This window comes from Psammomys obesus, unplaced genomic scaffold, assembly GCF_907164565.1.
Source record: "Psammomys obesus unplaced genomic scaffold, mPsaObe1.curated_primary_1811, whole genome shotgun sequence".
In the NCBI taxonomy this organism is placed as follows: Eukaryota; Metazoa; Chordata; class Mammalia; order Rodentia; family Muridae; genus Psammomys; species Psammomys obesus.
Genome location: NW_026585504.1, coordinates 33,148,843 through 33,161,653, shown reverse-complemented (window position 1 = coordinate 33,161,653; position 12,811 = coordinate 33,148,843).

Genomic DNA, 12,811 nt, shown 5'->3' with positions numbered 1-12,811 from the left:
TCTCTCTCTCTCTCTCTCTCTCTCTCTCTCTCTCTCTCTCTCTCTCTAAGGATGTCAGATCCACAGATAGTACAAATCATATGAGGAAGATCACAGAGTGGGTGCAAAGTTGAGAGTCTCTGCTGGAGCAGACCACAGATTCACCTGGCACACTTGGTATATATTTGTCAGCGTGTGTCACCACTAACATTATTCCCTTCCCTGATGATGTTTGGTCTGGCATAGAGGTACTGAGGTAAAAGGAGCAGGGGGACATTAGCCTGACAGGCTGGCTAACCAGTACAGAAGCAGTCCCCAGGTGATATATACTAAGTCACCAGTGGGAATAAGGGTGTGTCATAGTTGAAAAGAAAATTATGTGGACTGAAGAGGCATTTCTGAGAAACCTCCATCTCAAAAATATTTATTAATGACAGTTATTGAAAAATGATCTTTTGAATACAAACAGACCTGGAGTACTAGTAAAGATGCAAGTAAGCAAGTCACTTATCGTAAGAAATTAGTTTACTTTATTTTGGAGGCTGAGGAACTGCTATCCCTCGTCATTCACAGCTACGTGTGTGGGAAAACCCATGGTGCGCTTCTGAGATACAGAAAGCCAATGTTATAACTCTGTGTGGAGAGCAGAAGCCTGACATTCCACCTGTAGTCTAAAGAAAAGGTCCTCCCATCTTTCTATTCTAGTCAGGCTATCAAGAGATTGGAGAATACCTACCCACATTAGAGATCATCTGCCTTTGATCAGACAACCAATCCAGATGCTAATCTCATCCAAAAGTGTGTCAAGAAATATAGCCAGCTACAACATTTAACCTAGATACCTCATGTCCCACTCAATTTGAAACATAAAGTTCACTATTAGTGCTCTGAAGATGGACATATTAGCAATCAGAATAGGGTGTCAACAGATGAGAATTTTGTAAGGTAAAAATGGGCTACAAAGGGACAAAAATGATTTTTAGTTTTTGTTTTTTTTTTAATTCATAGTCAAGTCTTTATTTTTTCTGATTAATTAATAGCTTAAACATCACTAGTAGCATCAGAAGAAAGTTAATCAGTAAATAATGAGTGAGTACTGTATGAGTTACTTTTCTGAATCACGAAAATTTAAGCTTTAGTTGGCTTAAGGTCTACTGGTCCTGTTTCTTTTTTTTAATTTAATTTTTTTATTTATTTAATTTACATCCTGATAAATAGCTCCCTCCCTTGTCTCATCCTGGTCCCACCCTCAATCTCTCTTCTCACTGCTGTCTCCCCCCATAGTCTCTAGCCTACTTCTTTTCTGCTCCAATTCAGTACTAGTTGCAATCTTCCCAAAGGACTGATCAGAAAATGTCTTTTGATTGAGAGCCCTCCTTTGCTCACCAGTGTCCAGCGGTAACCCCTGAGCAACTACTAAAACTTGCTGCTGGGATCTAGCTTTCTTCCGCTATTAATTCCAGCCACTCTCAGTTTCCCTAGAATACTATGACCCTTTTGCATATGTATTCCCGCTCCGTGTTATGCTCTCTCCCACTCCTTAAAAGCTGACCCACAATTCAAGATCAAGGTTAAATCCTTGGAATCAACTTCCTCAGACCCTCAGGCAGAGCTGACAGTCCTCTTTTTCTTTTTTCTTTCCTTTCTTTCTCTTTTCTTTTCTTTTTTTTCTTTTCTTTGTTTATTGTTATTATTATAAATATAATAATGATTATTATTATTTCAAGACAGGGTTTCTCTGTGTAGCCTTGGATGTGCATGAATTCACTTTGTAGACCAGACTGGCTTCCAACTCACAGAGATCTGCCGACCTTTGTCTCCCTGACAGTGTGCCACTGAGCCCAGCTAACAGTCCTCTTTTCTAAGTATCACCAAGGCCTCCACCATAATTCTGATCACTTTTTCTCCCCCAGAGGATAATGACAGTATGCTTTCACTTCTAAATATCCTGGTTGTAACACAATTTTTGGCAGAGCCAGTTGCCTGGTTTGTTATTATTGTTGTTTTTATTGGGTTGTTTTTTCTACTGTAAAGGGTGAGACATTAGCTATTTTAAGCTTTGTAGGTCACATGGACTCTGCCACAAAAACTGAACTGTTCCAGAACAGAGGGAAAGCAGCTGTAAATAATAGGAAATGCATGGTCGTTGCTGTGTTCCAAGAAAGTTATGAATGTCAACCCCAGGCATAGCAGAGATAAGCAACTTCATAGTTAGGCAGGAATCTTCTGCTTCCTGTTTTAAAGAGAGGATGGGGTCTAGCTCACCTTTCTCTCATACTGAAATACAAAGCTTGAAACTTGGTAGAGGGGAGCTATTTGCATTCTAAAACTAAAGGCCCTCTTTTGGATATCCTTTCTCTGAAGTTCAAAGTTATCAAAACATAAAAACATGTTAGAGATGTTGGGATGGTCTTGATAGATACAAATGGAAGGAGAGGTTGAACAGGTCACCTAAGACTGGAAAACTGAAAGGAAACATTGTTTTTGGATTTGTGGGAAGGCTAACTTCACAGCACATATTCTAATGAGGTGGGCATTTATAATTCACACGCAATGTACTGAGGTCACTGGAAAATCTGGCTAAGGAAGTGACTCCTCCATTGAATTGGCTTTGGCATGGGATATAAGTATTACTCAAGGCAGATTTTTCTTGTAATCCCTCTAACAGTCAAAATCATTCTACTCTGAATCTTTATCCAATCAGCTTCACAGTAACTGTCCTTTATATGAAGCATAATAGGTATTAATTGTATACACAGAGAACAGGCCTTCATACAGAAAGGAAGACCTGTACTGACCATCTGCCTTTAGTGAGCTTCCTGGAGTTTTAAAGCCATTATGACAGAGCATCCTCAGCAGGAAGGGCCACATTCCCTGCTATTCTGCACAAAGAAGAAGCTCCTTATTAATATTGATGTATCCCTTCCAAATGACTTTTTTTCAACCCTGAGGATGAAACCCAAGGCCTTATGCATACTAAGCAAGTACTCTATCATTGAGCCACATTCCTAGCTCCCAAATGATATTTATTTATACTAACAATAATGCTAGTTCCCCTTGATGACAAATTTATCAGTAAATTTTTGGTATGAACTACTGAATGAATAATGGATCATGTGAATGATGCAAGAAACCTACATTTGAAACAGAATTCCAAATTTGGGTTTCAAAAGGCTCTAAATCAAATACCCATCTACCCACCCCCAGCTTCCTACACATGCCTTGCAAGGTTTTGTGCACTCTGATATGAAAATCACGGCAACCTGGTTACATGAGAACTGACACCAGCTAACAGCTTTTAGAAATTTCTTTTTCACCCTTGATGAGCACAAGTTCACAGTCCATGGGCCCCTGCAAACCCAAATATCACCACGGTAATGCTTTTGGCATAGCATTCAATATCTTTCTCCCAAACTGTCAAGACCAAGGCAATGATGCCATTACATTTCATTACAGTGCATCTGTCAGGTATAACCCAATTGTTTTGCTCAGTGGCCACTAAATCTGTCAGTCAGTCTTCACAGATTTCACTGGGCTATTCTACCCCAAGCCTCCAACACCAGGAAAAACAAAAACTGGAGCAGGATCTGTCAAAGTACATCATATAAATATTAAAAAGACTGAAGGGATGATCAGAATAGACAATTGATATTAGGGGATTTGTAAATCAATTTATGAACTGTGTGATATACTGTATTGGAATCAAGAGGCCATATCAGTTTTATGGGGAAGATCATAAACCTGTCACATGCTCTGTCCCACATGTGTAAGAGATTGGTTTTTATGGCTTTGCATTTTGTTTTTGTTAAGTTTTTGCTGTTGTCCTTCTTCTTTTTGCCAAAATGCAGTGCTGTCACAGACCACATACAAAACAGCTAATGCTTTTCCAGTTTTACTGTTAGTGCTGTATTTTTTAATATGACTCCTCCAAAAAAAAAAAAAACTTAGTTTGTTTTTAATCCTGACATTTCCAAGTTGGGGTGTTACAGCTGAGTGAAGTCACTGATCCCTTGGGGACTAGCAGAGATTTGCACAGCAATACTGACACTTGCAGGAACCCCAGAGTCCCTGAAATCAGCACTTCCAGTTCCTCAGCGTGTCTTTCTAATCACTGATCCCAATGTTCCCATGTGATTGGAGCAACTGAACACATCTGTTTTTCCGGCAAGCCATGTGAAATGCCATGCTGTGACATAGCATTATGAGGGCTCCGGAGACTCTGTGGAAAGACAACAAATGTCTCATTATATAAAGGGTGCTTGCTATACAAGAGGGTCTGCTGCTTTTGGAGTCATGCCTCATGGGCGGAACGCTGTCATCTTAATGTCATCCACCCCAACAATACCGGCATTTTCAGAGTCTCCATGTCCATCAGGTAAGTGTATGCATGAGAGTCCAACATTCGGTGTTTGCCCCTGAGCAATTTCCCAGAGCAGTCAAATGATACAATACAAACCAGAAATATATATATATTTTGCACGCACAGAGAAGGGAATCTTTGAGCTGCGGAGGCACTAACAACGAACACCCAGATAGACATTCAACTCCCAAAGCAGCAACCAAGATATATTTGTGGAGAGTGTCACACTGAAAATGAAATAAAATCCAGGGATCCAATCAGATGCAGAGAATGGAGATACAGAATAATGTACAAGAAAAGGACTGAAAGATTGGTAAAAGGTTTTAGTGCTTGATGAAATGGGAATTTAGGAGTGTCTTCATCCAGACATTTGACCCATTCATGTTTCTCTTTATTGTATAGCTTATGATTTAGCCTAATGAATACAACAGTATAACTATGATTTCATTTTAGAAATGCAATTGTTTTTTAACACTTTATATAAAGAAAATTTTGGTTCAACATAAGACTTTTAATTTATTGTTATTGTGATCTTACACACAACAAAGATTAAAATTGTTTTCCCAAACACCCACACACACACACAAAAAAAGAAAGGGGTTGGAATAGAGGGACATGAAGGGGATAGGAGCCCCACAAGGAGACCAACAAAACTATAAGATCTGAGCCTTGGAGATCATGAAGAGACTGATGCACCAACAGAGAACCGTGCATGGAGAGGACTTATACTCCCTGCTAAGATGTGGCCTATTGGCAGCTCAGTCTTTATGTGGCTCTCTGAGTGAGCAGGGGCTGCCTCTATCATGAACTCAGTTGACTGTTCTTTGATCACTCACTCCTGATGATGCAGCCTTGCCAGGCTACCAAGGAAGAGGATCCAGGCAGTCCTGATGAGACTTAACAAACTATGGGCAGATGGCAATGGTGGAGAACTCCCCCTTTCAGTATACTAGAGGAAGGAGGTAGGGGGGAAGGGAGGTGGGATAGGACTTGGGTAGAGTTGAGGGAGTGGGCTTTACTCAAGATATATAATGAATAAATTGTGAAGAAAAAAATTAAAATTAAAATAAAAAACAGAGGTATTGTTACCTGTCATTTTCCTAGTCAGGGTTACATGGTATCAAATGGGAAAGTAGATTTAAATATATTTTAATTGTACAAAGTAAGCAGATGAACAGCAGTAAAGAGGACAAGCTCTAGAAGCAAAAGTATATAGTTAATAATGTGAGGTTAGAATCCTAACCCTCTCTCCTTTAACAGAGATAAATTGACAAATTACTTCTTTTCCCTGGGCCTCAGCTTTTTTGCCCATACAGAAGAACAATCATCTGGAGAGGACAAGAGCTCCAGAAGGAGACCATCAGAGCCAAACAAAACAAAACAACAAAAAACAAACTGGGCCCTGGGAGCCCTGCAGAGACTGATACCCCAAACAAGGACCATGCATGGAAAGGACCTAAAACCCTTGCTCAGATGTAGCCCATAGACTCAATCTCCAAGTGGGTTCCCTAGTAAGGGGAACGGAGGGTCTCTCTGCCATGAACTCAGTGGCAGGTTTTCTGATCACCAGACCAGGACGGGGCGAGGAAGTTGCAGCCTTGCCAGGCCACAGAGGAAGAAAATACAGCCAGTCCTGATGAGAGGGTCAGTTAGGCTAGGGTCAGATGGAAGTGGAAGAGGACCTCCCCTGTCATTGAACTAGGAGAGAGGTATAGGGAGAGAAGAGGGAGGGAAGGAAGGAGGGAGGATTGGGAAGAGAAGAGGGAGGGAGCTACAGCTGAGATACAAAGGGAATAAATTATAATAAGTAATAAATTTAAAAAATAAGAACAGTCATCTCAGAGAATCCTTTCTTCTTAAATGTGTGTGTATGGGCAGATGGGTGAGCATTTGCTGCAGCTTGCTTGTGCTTATCATAGAATACCTTGTGGAAGTCACTTTTCTCATTTCACCTTGTAAGTTTCAAGGATCGGACTCGGCGCGTCAGGCTTGGCAACTGATGTCACTATCTTACTGTTGTCTCCCAGAGTTCTATCAAATACTCAAGCTCCTTGGTAACTGATACACAACATGGGAATGTGTTTTAGATAGAGTTTTAAAAGAAAATAGATTAAGATATATGTTCAAATCTCTGTATTTAAATCAGAAAGGAAGAAGTCAAAGTATCACTATTCTCAGATGATATGATAGTATATATGAGCAACCCCAAAAATTCAACCAGAGAACACCTTCAGCTAATAAACACCTTCAGCAAAGTGGCTGGATACAAAATTAACTCAAAAATTCAGAAGCCGCTCTGTATACCAAAGACAAAAGGGCTGAGAAAGAAATCAGGGAAACAACACCCATCACAAAAGCCACTAATAACATAAAGTACCTTGGGGTGACTCTAACCAAGCAAGTAAAAGACCTGTTTGAAAAAACTTCAAGTCTCTGGAGAAGGAAATTGAAAAAGATACCAGAAGATGGAAAGATCTCCCGTGCTCATGGATCAGTAAGATTAACATAGTGAAAATGGCCATCCTGCCAAAAGCAATCTACAGATTCAATGCAATTCCCATTAAATACCAAAACAATTCTTTACAGAACTTGAAAGAAAAATTCTCAACTTCATATAGAGAAATAAAAAAAATAAAAAATAAAAAAAAGAATTTCCAAAACGATCCTGAACAACAACAGATTATCTGGAGGTATTTTCATCCTTGATCTCAAGCTGTTCTACTGAGCAATGGTAATAAAAACTGCATGGTATTGGCATAGAAACAGAATGTTGGATCAATGGAACTGAACAGAAGACCCAGAAATAAATCCACACACCTATGGATACTTGATTTTTGACAAAGAAGGCAAAACCATTCAATGGAAAAAAGACAGCATCTTCAACAAATGGTGCTGGTCCAACTGCATGTCCACATGCAGAAAAATGAAAATAGATCTATATTTATCACCCTGCACAAAACTAAAGTCCAAGTAGATCAAAGACCTCAACATAAAACCAGATACTCCAAATTGGTTAGAAGAAAAAATGGGAGCAGTCTAGAACTCATTGGCACAGAACACCAACAGCACAGGCTCTAAGAGCAACAATCAATAAATAGGACCTCATGAAACTGAAACGCTTATGTAAAGCAAAAGACACTATTGTCAGAAAAAAAAATGACAGTCTACAGACTAGGAAAAGATCTTCACCAGCCCTATATCTGACAGAGGGCTGATATCCAGAATATATAAAGAACTAAAGAAATTAAAAAGCAATAAATCAAGAAATCCAATTAAAAAATGGGGTACAGAGCTAAACAGAGAATTCTCTGTAGAAGAATATAGAATGACAAAAAAAAAAAAACACTTAAAGAGATGCTCAACATCCTTAGCCATCAGAGAGATGCAAATCAAAACAATCCTGAGATTTCACCTTATACCCATCAGAATGGCGAGGATCAAAAAATCAAGTGACAATACATGCTGGAGAGGATGTGGAGAATGGGGAACCCTTCTCCATTGCTGATAGGAATGGAAACTTATACAACCACTTTGGAAATCAATCTCGCACTTTCTCAGACAATTAGGAATAGTGCTTCCTCAAGACCCAGCTAAGCCACTGCTAGGCATATACCCAAAATATGCTCAAGTACACAACAAGGACATTTGTTCAACCATGTTCATAGCACCTTTTTTCTTAATAGCCAGAACCTGGAAAAAACCCAGATGTCCCTCAACAGAGGAATGGATACAGAAATCATGGTACATTTATACAATGGAATACTACTCAGCAATTAAAAATAAGGAAATAATGAAATTTGCAGGGTGGGGAACTAGAAAAGATCATCCTGAGTGAGGTATCCAGAAACAGAAAGACACACATGGTATATACTCATATAGACATATAATACAGGATAAACCTACAAAAATCTGTACACCTAAAGATGCTGAGCTAGAAGGAGGACCCTAGGTAAGATAATCAATCCTCACTCAGAAAGGCAAATGGGACAGATATTGGAAAAAGGAAAAAATAAGAAACAGGATAGGAGCTTATCACTGAGGGCCTCTGAAAGACTCTACCCAGCAGTGTATCAAAGCACATACTGAGAATCATAACCAAACTTTGGGCAGAGTGCAGGGAATCTTAGGAAATAAGGGGGAGAAAATAAGACCTGGAGATGATAGGAGCTCCACAAGGAAAGCAATAGAACCAAAATATCTGGACACAAGGGTCTTTTCTGAGTCTGATACTCCAACCAAAGATCATTCATGGATATAACCTAGAACCCCTGCTCAATGTAGCCCATGGTAGCTCAGTATCCAAGTGGGTACCCTAGTAAGGGGAACAGGGACTGTCTCTGACATGAGCTCAGTGGCTAGCTCTTTGACTGCCTCCCCGTGATGGGGGCTCAGCCTTGCCAGGCCACAGAGGAGGACAATGCAGCCAGTTCTGATGAGATATGATAAGCTGGGGTTCAGATGGAAGGAGAGGTGGACCTCCCCTATCAGTGGACTTAGAGAGGGGCAGGGAGGAGATGAGGAAGGGAGGGTGAGATTGGGAGGGAATGAGGAAGGGGTCTATAGTTGGGATACAAAGTAAATAAACTGTAACTAATATTAAAAATATAATTTAAAAAAATCTCTTCATTTAGAAAGTCTTTTACACCCCTTTTCTAAGCTTGACCTCATGATGTGCCCTTTTCAAGTTGATAGAAATGGGGAAGATAGAAAATCCACCCTTGAAGAACCTCCATTATCCCCAAACATGTCCTTGTTCAAAACTGTAAAAGCTCCTCCAAGACAGCCATAATCCTGAGGGTCTAGACCTCAGATTTCTGTTCTCAGGGACCCGGGTGAGATACAACCAGAGCTACCCCTTGACAATTCCATGGATCATTTTGGAAACTGATAATTTCAGAGTAGAGCACCAGGTCTTTCAGAAACAGTAGAAAAATAATAAGCTCCTTGAGCTCTCACTGGGAAACCCCTGACTTAGCCCAGTTTGTCAAAACACCACCCCACTGACTGGCAGCCCTTATTTTTTTATAGGCTTTCAAGTAAAATGATCTTTCAACAGTTTCTCATTAAAATGGTATCACTCCATCTGACATCCTAAAAACCTTTCAGATTCTCTAATCTGTTTTGTTTGAGAGCCTTAACATAATTAATGCTTTATTTCTAAAGGTATGGATTCATTATTTTCCTGCTAAAGGCACAAAAATAAAACACTGGTTTTGACCAAAAGGACAAGAAAGAGAAAGAGGCCTAGATAGCAAAGCCCTAGATTGATACAACTCTCTGTTTCTTTTGGTTAGCTAAGAAAAATAATGTCAAAAAAAAAAAAAAAAGATAATGTTATACTTGAGTAAGTTGGTTTTAAAGAAGGCTTTCAGGCCTTCAAGATATATATCATAAACATTTGCATTTATTGGTATCAGTAGTAATAAAAAGAATAAACATCACTTATTTTGACATAGTTAATGACTGTTTCAAAAGCACTTTTATGTCCACTTTTCGTGTAATTTTTAATACAAGAAAAATATAAATACTCTCCTCTATACTGACAGAGACTAAGGCTAAAAGAGAAGGTGTCATTTTCCCACTACCCACCAACACCAGGTTTGACCAAAAGTCTATCAGTTCTTGAATTATAACAATGCTGTACATTCTAAGTCCTTAAAGATATGCTAACACATCTCCTAAAATAACCATTTAGCATTCCTTTAATAAACAATAAGAAAAGTGCGCGAGTTACTCATTATTTATCCCCTGCAGTTAGGTATTTGTCCTAGCTTTCTTCTTGAAAAACTTCCAAAAAAAGTAGTCAGGTTTAAACCAGTGATCAAACAAGGGCTTTGTGCACACCTTTACCTTCCTTACTCACAAATCTCAAAGCATTCTTCTGGAACAATGAGTCTGCCACTGAGCTAACAGGATGTCTGCACAGTGAAGCAGCATTGACCCCAAGGCTCTTTGTTTGGAGAAGGACCACAACACCAGTGATTCCAGCCCAAGAGGATGAAGTGTTTCCTTTGAGGATGTCAGATAGATCTGAACTGCTGCAAACTGTATAAAATAAGTGCTTCAAAGCTTCTGAAGAGCTAGCCATTTCACACCACTGCCAAAAACAGGAAGCATGTCATTAACGGAACATACTATCAACTCGATGACAAAATAAAATGTGTAATTCATCTTTGGATCAGTCATGCTGACAGTTATTTTGATTTAACTTCCCTTTTTAATCAATTCTACTATCACACTCATAATGAATTACAGTAAGGAATTTATAACAACCTGGCAACACCAGTGTTAATGGCATGGGTAACACTTATTTAGCAGCTGGCCTCTGCATATGCTGGAAAGCTACTTCAATATCACTTAGAGGAAAAGTCATTGTGATTGTTCCCATTTTGCAGATGGACTATTTGGCTGCAAGCCAGTAATTATGGCCACTTGGCTACTTTGATTGCCAGTTCTAAGTCTATCTGATAACTATCCAAGTGACCTCAAAGTCACCTAATCTTTTTCAACATATTTGCTGGTCTACTATGTGAAGAGATTACACTAAATGATCTCTAAAGTAACTTCTAAAAACAACACTAGTTTAATTTTATGATTCTTTTCCAAGTCAGCTCTGAAAAGTTCCAGATATACATCCAAGTGTACAAATTTCAAAAATGCAATCCAACAAGCCCTTTCAAATTGCAACATCCTACAAAGATGAGATGCTCTGCAATCATTTTTCGCTGCAGCAGCCACCAGCCACCCATGATCAGTTACACTCAAAATAATTAATTAGGTTTTTAAAGAACTCAAGTTAGTATTTAATTTCAAATTCAAATTTAAGTAAGCAAATCTGTCCATCAGCTGCAAGATTGGATGGTACATGGATCTATCTAATGACTGAGTTAAAAAAAAAAAAAAAGAAAACAAAGAAATTGGAATACGCAACTTGGATATTGTTCATTTTTTTTCCTATGGCAGAAGCCCTGGACTAGATAGACAAACTCTGACTTTATTAATCTCTCTGATACCTTTTCTTAAATCCCCAATAAGAAAATTCCCTGTAACAGCCTCCAACATGAGAGTTCTAGTCATGCAGAGTTAGTACATAACTTGCAACACAAATTATAACACTTTTGACAATATAAGAAGATAATGTTAATAATGATACTATGAAAAATACACCAAAGCCATCTCAAGGCAATCCTGAATACAATCAGCTAAATTCAAGAGACCTTACATCACAGGCTGTAGACTTACACAGAATTATCTAGAGTAGTGGTTCTTAACCTGTGGGTCGTGACTCCTGCATATTAAATATTTACATTACGATCACAATAGTAGCAAAAGTACAGTTATGAGGTACCAACAAAGCAATTCTATAGTTGGGAGTCATCACAACATGAGTAACTGTATTAAAGGGTCACAATGTTAGGAAAGTTGAGAACCACTGATCTAGAATGACATTTAAAACTGTAACTGCCCAAACTCAACCATAGAGCTAATAACCAAAATATCTATAGTTAGAGCTTCAAATTATGAAGGATTGGACCAAAACAGAACAATGTCATCTTGCCATGTGTTTAATGAACCCAAGTAAACACCACCACGAGATAATGGTACCTGTCATCATTGTTCCCACACGTATTAATGAAGCCATTTGAGAACTGTCTTTGACCAACATCCTTTCCAATCTTTCGTTTGCTCATTGTCAAGATCACAGTGAATGATTCTTCTAAACAAATGAGTCACAACAGACAGTTGAATCACAATATTTCCAGAACCATCCAGTTTCTACTTTATGAAAATGGTCATCATAACGATACTGAAAAACCAAATCTGGCTTGTTCTTGCCTTTCTTTCCAGGACTATCATAGGCAGGAAAAATAAAATAGACTAACAAAAACTAGCTTAATTCAAACAAGTGATTAATTATGTGAAGAAACTCAAACATCTTAATGGGACCCATGATGTCAAATACAGCTGTTTATCTTATGTGCTGTTTTCACCTGAGGCATAACAGACATCAATAAATATTCATTTCATGGAAAGAAATGATTGAAGGGAAAGGAAGAACTAACTTAGAAGGAATAAGCAGACCTACCTGAGAAAATAACTTTTTACTAAGCTTCACGCACAGCAGCCAACCTAGGAAACCATGGACAGGAAGGTTCTTGGCAAAAATCAACAAGCTTGAGATTCCTCCCTCTACAGGAACTTTTCTTAAACAGAATTAAATCTATTGTTCAGCGTGGTTAGGGACAAGAGTCCTGTATGAGGGCAAAGAGATAGTCTGAGGCTTGGGGGAAGCCAGTGTTTACAAATCAGGAGAATCATATAATCCAGTTTATGATTTATGCTTTTGCTTTGACTGCCATGTGGAGACTATATGGTAAAAGCATAATACTAGAAATATGGATGCTGCTTAGGAAGATTTTTATGGGGCTATAGGTGTGGGATTTTAGAGACACTGATTAGGGTCTGGGCAGA